This window comes from Nuphar pumila, chromosome 5 (genome assembly GCF_984573655.1).
Source record: "Nuphar pumila chromosome 5, dmNupPumi1.hap1.1, whole genome shotgun sequence".
Taxonomy (NCBI): Eukaryota; Viridiplantae; Streptophyta; class Magnoliopsida; order Nymphaeales; family Nymphaeaceae; genus Nuphar; species Nuphar pumila.
The window spans coordinates 92,430,086-92,436,039 of record NC_143253.1 but is presented as its reverse complement, the minus strand read 5'-3'; the positions used below and the strand labels follow the sequence as shown (position 1 = coordinate 92,436,039).

The window sequence follows — 5,954 nt, the reverse complement described above, 5'->3', positions numbered from 1 at the left end:
AGCTCTATTTTCCAGCCAAGTTTTAAATGAGTTACCTCTTTCAATGTAGAAACCCTTTTGAATTTTAAAGGTCCTTTTAAATGTATTTACACGATTTTGGGGAAAGATTTGTCATGTTGAATTTCATTTAAAACCAACCAAAATCGTGTGTGATGATTTGTGAAATGTTTTAAAAAAGGATCTTTAGCTTTTAATGGTTTTTTCTCTTCCAAATTCGTGGAGTGTAAGTTAAGGAAGGTGTAATGAGTTGTATTCAGCAAGGTGTAATAAATGGTCCCTCTTACACTTTTGGAAGCAATTGGGATTTCCAAAGATTTTCATAAAAACGTGTAGAGGGCTTTGAGAAAGGTTTTCAAGAGGATTTAATGCTTGGAATTTCAAAAGGCTTTCTAAAATGGTTCACACGAATTGGGAAGGATTTTAAGTATGCTATTTATTGTATTCAATCCAAAATCGTGCCTTGTTATTTTGGAAAGGTTTAAAAAAGATTTATTGCTTTTAATGCAAATATGAAAAAATGTGTGAATCTATAGGCTGGACGGTTTTTGAAGATTACCCTTTCCCAAGGTGTAATTATGGCAAGAAGAAGAGGAGTTGGCTTCTACCAAATTCGTGGATTTCTATTTTTAAAGCCCTATTTATTATTGTCTAATTTGAATTAACATTAATTAGATGTTAGTTAATTTGGCAAGTATAGCAATAGCCTAGATTGTAAAAGTCGTGTAGGCCTAATTAGGTATGTTGTAACCTTAGTTTATATTTCATTTATGCGTGTTACTTAGATAGATTAATTTAGAAATTAACTTAGGTATTTATTATGGTTAGTAAATAATATATATAGTATTAGGATAATGGCCCATATAGGGGGGGCATGTAATTTAAAGATATATCCATAACCGACCCCCTGGTCTAACTATAGTTAGTTCCTAACCCTAGGTAGTAATTAATCCTAATCATACCCTAACCGCCCATACCTAACCATAGTGAACCTTAGTTAGTACTTGACCCTAACCATAGTTAGTTAATTAACCCAACTAACCATAGTTAATTAGACTAACCATACCCTTAGTTAATCCTAATGACCCCAACCGACCTTAGTAGTTAATACCTATTAACCATAACTAGTATTTAACCCTAACCGTACTCTAGCCCTAGTTAGACTAACCTTAGATAGCTAGTTATGTTAGTTAGGAACTAACTCTAGTTAAATCCTAGCCTAACCCTAGGTATTAACCCTAATTAGATAGACCTAGTTAGATTAAACCTTAGTTAGTTAGTTAATATTAATTAACTCTAGTCGACCCTAGTTTAACCTCAATTAGCTAATACCTAACCCTAGTTAATTACTCACTAACCGTAGGTAGTTAGTTACTCTAACTGTACCCTAGAACCTTAGTTAGTACCCTAAGTAATTAATTATTTTAGCTACCCTAGTTAACCAACCCCTAGCGAGTCATAGTTAGTGATTAGCATTAGTTAACCTTAGGTAACTAACCTAGTTAGTTAGTTGATTCGAACCTTGGTCAACCCTAGTTAGCTTAACCGTAGGGTAGTAGTTGTTTTGATATGTTAGAATTAACATTAAATTAATTAGTTCATTAGTTAGTTATATTAGCTAGAGCATATTATAATTAGTTAGGTTTGTACTCATTTAGATAGTTAATTAGAATAGGATTTAGTCTTTGTAAAGTAGAATTATTGATTTGTTTAGATTAGGTTTAATATGCATGTTTAGTTTTCTTAGATTTTATAACTTAGTTTAATTATTATTGTTTGCTGTAATTTAGCAGTATTTTAGAATAACTTAGGACTGTTTTGCAGTATTATTTAATGTGTAAAATGCATTGGTGGATTCAAATAGATGAATAGTGCACTGAACCAAAACCCTAATTTTTACCTGATCGTGCACTCATCATTTCATGTGGATTTTTATTGAGTATTATAAAAATTATTTTTCTATTCTCCACATTGGTGTGTTAACTGTCTGCAGACCAAATTTCAGCTCGATCCGAGTTGATTTGGTCTGTGTTTTAAGCGTTTTATAAAAACAGTTTTTTCGGATTTTCAAATTTCGGGTCCTGCGATTTCCCAGATTATCCGGATTTTGAAATGCTTAGATCTGGAGATCCAGAACGTATTTTTCAAATCTGTAAAATGTGTCAGTTTCTTGGATCTGTCTTTTACAGAATAGAATTGGTTTCATAATTTTTGGAATTCGTTTGATCTATCAAAATTGTAAATTGCGAAAAGCTGTCAGAGTCCATTTTTGCCTTCTTTAGGGACAAAACAGTCTTTTATTTAATTGTCTGATTTAGTGCAGTTTTCGTGTTTTCTAGCCTTGTAGTAATTGAATGAGCATCAGTTAGATTAATTCGAGTTGTTTTATTTAGTTAGTTTAGTTAGTTAGTGTAATTTTAGTTTTCTGTAGTTATTTAATTGTAATTTAATTTCTATAGTAGTTTAACACTAGTTGTAGATGTAAATTAGAATTAATTTTTATTAGATTACTAACTTTGTGTTTTTATTGTGTAGGTTGATAAGTTAGAACAGGTACACAGGTGTAATTCAATTATGAAGTGCAACTGCACTTGTGGTGAAAAGACACTTTTGCCCCTGGAGACCTGCAGAAGACTTAGCCTCCTATTTTAGTTTATTTTCATAGTTTAGATTGTTATTTGAGTTCAAATTGTAATATTGACATAGTTGTAACCTTTGTTTTATTAATAAAGTGTTATTTTAGAATTATATCAGAATTTATCCCGTTCGCTGTGGATTCAACCCGTACTCGCCACTCTGTGGAAAGTCGGTTTTTATATCTTTGGTTGACGATTTTCCCTTGTTTTCATTGCAAAATATTGTTTAAAAATACCATCTCCAAAAGTGCAACCAGCTACCAACATACAAGGATGAACCAATGAAGGAAACTCCATTTCTCAGAGTGACAATCCCGGAGAACCTCCGATCTATGGTGGTAGCACCGACCGTTAGTATCCATGGTGTGCCTTTGCGAACCGTCTTGAAATCAGGTCCCCTGTTTCCAGCAGCCACAAAGACTACAATACCTTTCTCCATTGCTGCAAATGATGCGATAACAATGGGGTCTTCATAGAGAGGACCGTGTGGGAAGCTCATGGATAGTGAGATCACATCCACACCGTCGGCAATTGCTTGATCAATCCCCACAAGCGTATCGGACACAACGATTCCTTCTTGTCAAATGACCTTATAGTTCGCCAATCGAGCTCGCGGAGCTATGCCTCTTGCAGTGCCTGCAGCATAACTGAAATATGAAGCCCCGCGGGCATAATTGCCAGTAGCAGTTGATGCAGTGTGTGCCGTGGGCATCAATATCTCTTGCAGAGTTCACGGATATTGTGCGATTGGGGTCTTCTGCTAATATGCCCTTATTGAAACAGTGTGCTCCAATGAGCTTTCTGTTGCACATAGAGGCATTGAAGGCTGTACCAGCTTGGCACTGGTCCTTCCACTTCTTCAGAATCTCCGGCATGCCGTCTTCTCTGAAACTCAAGCTTTCCGGCCAGACACCAGTGTTGATCACTCCAATCATGAAATCTTCACCATACTTGGAAGCTGGTCAGATCCCAAATGCAGGATTCAGGCCCAAGTATTTATACGTGTATGTGGTGTCCTTTGTGCCTTTAATATCAGAGAAAGAATGAACAAAACCAGGACAATTCTCAGAACTCAAGTTGAGATTTGGAGAGGACAACACTGAAACCATTTATCACATTGCTATAAGAGTAAATAAGGCTTGGTTGTGTTGCAGTAGATGCATTATCATCATCATCAGCAGCAATAAAGTGGTGTTGAAAGGAGGGAAGTGTACCAATGGTGGTGGCTGCTGAAGGCCTTTGGCATGGCTGGGGCATCCATGTGGACAATGTATACATCTCTTGCTCCTAATACACTTGTCCAGAATTGGGTTGTGAACATCAGCAATGCCATGAGCAACAAAGCAGAAGCAACCATTGGCACTCGCTATAGAGAGGCCTATTCTGTAGTTTTAGCAGAGCATGGCTAATATATATATATATATATATATATATATATATATATATATATATATATATATATATATATATAGAGAGAGAGAGAGAGAGAGAGAGAGAGAGAGAGAGAGAGAGAGAGACCAAAGAGATCAACATTACCGCTCACGCAGATCAATAAAATGTTGAACCCATGAACCAAACAAGATAGAAAACAAAAATAAAAAATAAAAATGTAAGAAGCTATAGAAAAAGAAACTACATATAGCAACAGACAAAAAAACATCAGGATGAGCAAGAGAAGGAAAGGCAAAGGAAGGAGAAGGAGGATGAGGAAGAGAAAGAAACACAAATGAAGTAGAAGGAGGATGAGGAAGAGAAGGAAAGACAAATGATGAAGATGGAAGATGAAAGGCAAATGAAGAAGCATTAGGATGAGCAAGAGAAGGAAAAACAAAAGAAGGAGAAGGAGGATGAGGAAGAAAAGGAAAGGCAAAGGAAGGAGAAGGAGGACGAGGAAGAGAAGGAAAGGCAAAAAAAGGAGAAGGAGGACGAGGAAGATAAGGAAAGGAAAATGAAGAAGCAGAAGGAGGAAAAGAAGGAAAGGGAAAGGAAAGAAAAAGTAGAAAAGTAGAGGAGGGAGGCGAATGAGCTAAGGAAGGAAGTAGAAAAGCAGAGGGAGGCGGCAGAGCGAAGGAGCAACAAGAAAGGAAGAGGAGGAGAGAATGATGGAACAACAAGAAAGTTCGAGGAGGGAGGGGATGAAGAAGAGAAAAGAGGGACCATGGTACGTAAATCGCTCATGTCTGTCATGATTTACTGTAATAGGTATTATTATGTATAGTGATTACTGTGATAGCGATTACTGTGACAGCGATTACTATGCATGGTGATTACTATAATAGCGATTACTATGTATAACGATTATTGTGTACAACAACGTGTAGAAGTACAAATGAGACTAATTATGATTTGATAAGAATAATATGCTATTTTGTGTTACAGGGAGGTCAAAAGAGAAATATAGTACTAGGTGAAAAGCTCAAAGGGCGGTGTTAGTGGCTCGTAATTCTGTACTGGTATGGACAACTGAGTGAATATCAGAAGAACCGATTACAAAATATGCACTTCAGTGGCCTTCTGAACCAACATTATTTTGAAACGTGCTGGAACACCATGACCCATCTGGTCAATAAGTGGAATCACCGAACGAACATATTTCAGTTCTCTGATTTTGAGATCACCATGACCTTAGAAGATATGACGTGGATTACTGGTCTTAAGTGCCATGGAAGTGCTATCCTAGCACGGGATTCAAACTATAACGCAAGGGACAAGTGCACGGCCCTTCTAGGAATGTCGATAAAGGACTAAGGTCGATGCATTTTTGGTGGAAGCAATTCCACATTGATGAAAGTTTCTTATTTTCGTAATAAATGGGAAGGTCGGTCCGCTACATATGCATCTGAAAGAGCTGACCAAGAGTTGCACAGCTTCCTTCTTTATTTTTTTGGACTTACTTTATTTTCGGATTTGTTTGGTTTGAGGTTAAGTTACCCGTGGCTGCATTTCTTGGAAGACTTAGATGAAGTCGACAACTATGCATGGGGTGCTGCTATACTCACACACTTGTACAGTCAACTTTACCGTGGAAGTAAGGGTACAAAATCCGTTGGAGGGTTTTGACCATTTGTCCAGGTAATTATTTTTGACATATTTAGTAGTTGTAGACTAAAATTGTTGAAGGTTATAGTCTTACTAATATATTGTTGTTGTAGGCCTGAACGTGGGAGCATATTGTCGCCCTGCATCCTCAGTGTGGCCCTGTGATTTATGGTTTTTCCAAGATCGGCCGGTGGGCTACAATAAATGTCAAGGAGAATAATGCGTTATTCATTTTAGATGGTCTGCAATTAAATGAGGTAAGTAGTTTAAAATTATTTTCGA

At 36.7% G+C, this 5,954-nt stretch overlaps 1 pseudogene; it reads right to left on the bottom strand.

Moving 5' to 3' along the window:
- Nucleotides 1-2,859: 2,859 nt before the first annotated feature.
- Nucleotides 2,860-3,990, bottom strand: LOC149837818 (subtilisin-like protease SBT3 pseudogene; annotated as a pseudogene).
- Nucleotides 3,991-5,954: the final 1,964 nt, after the last annotated feature.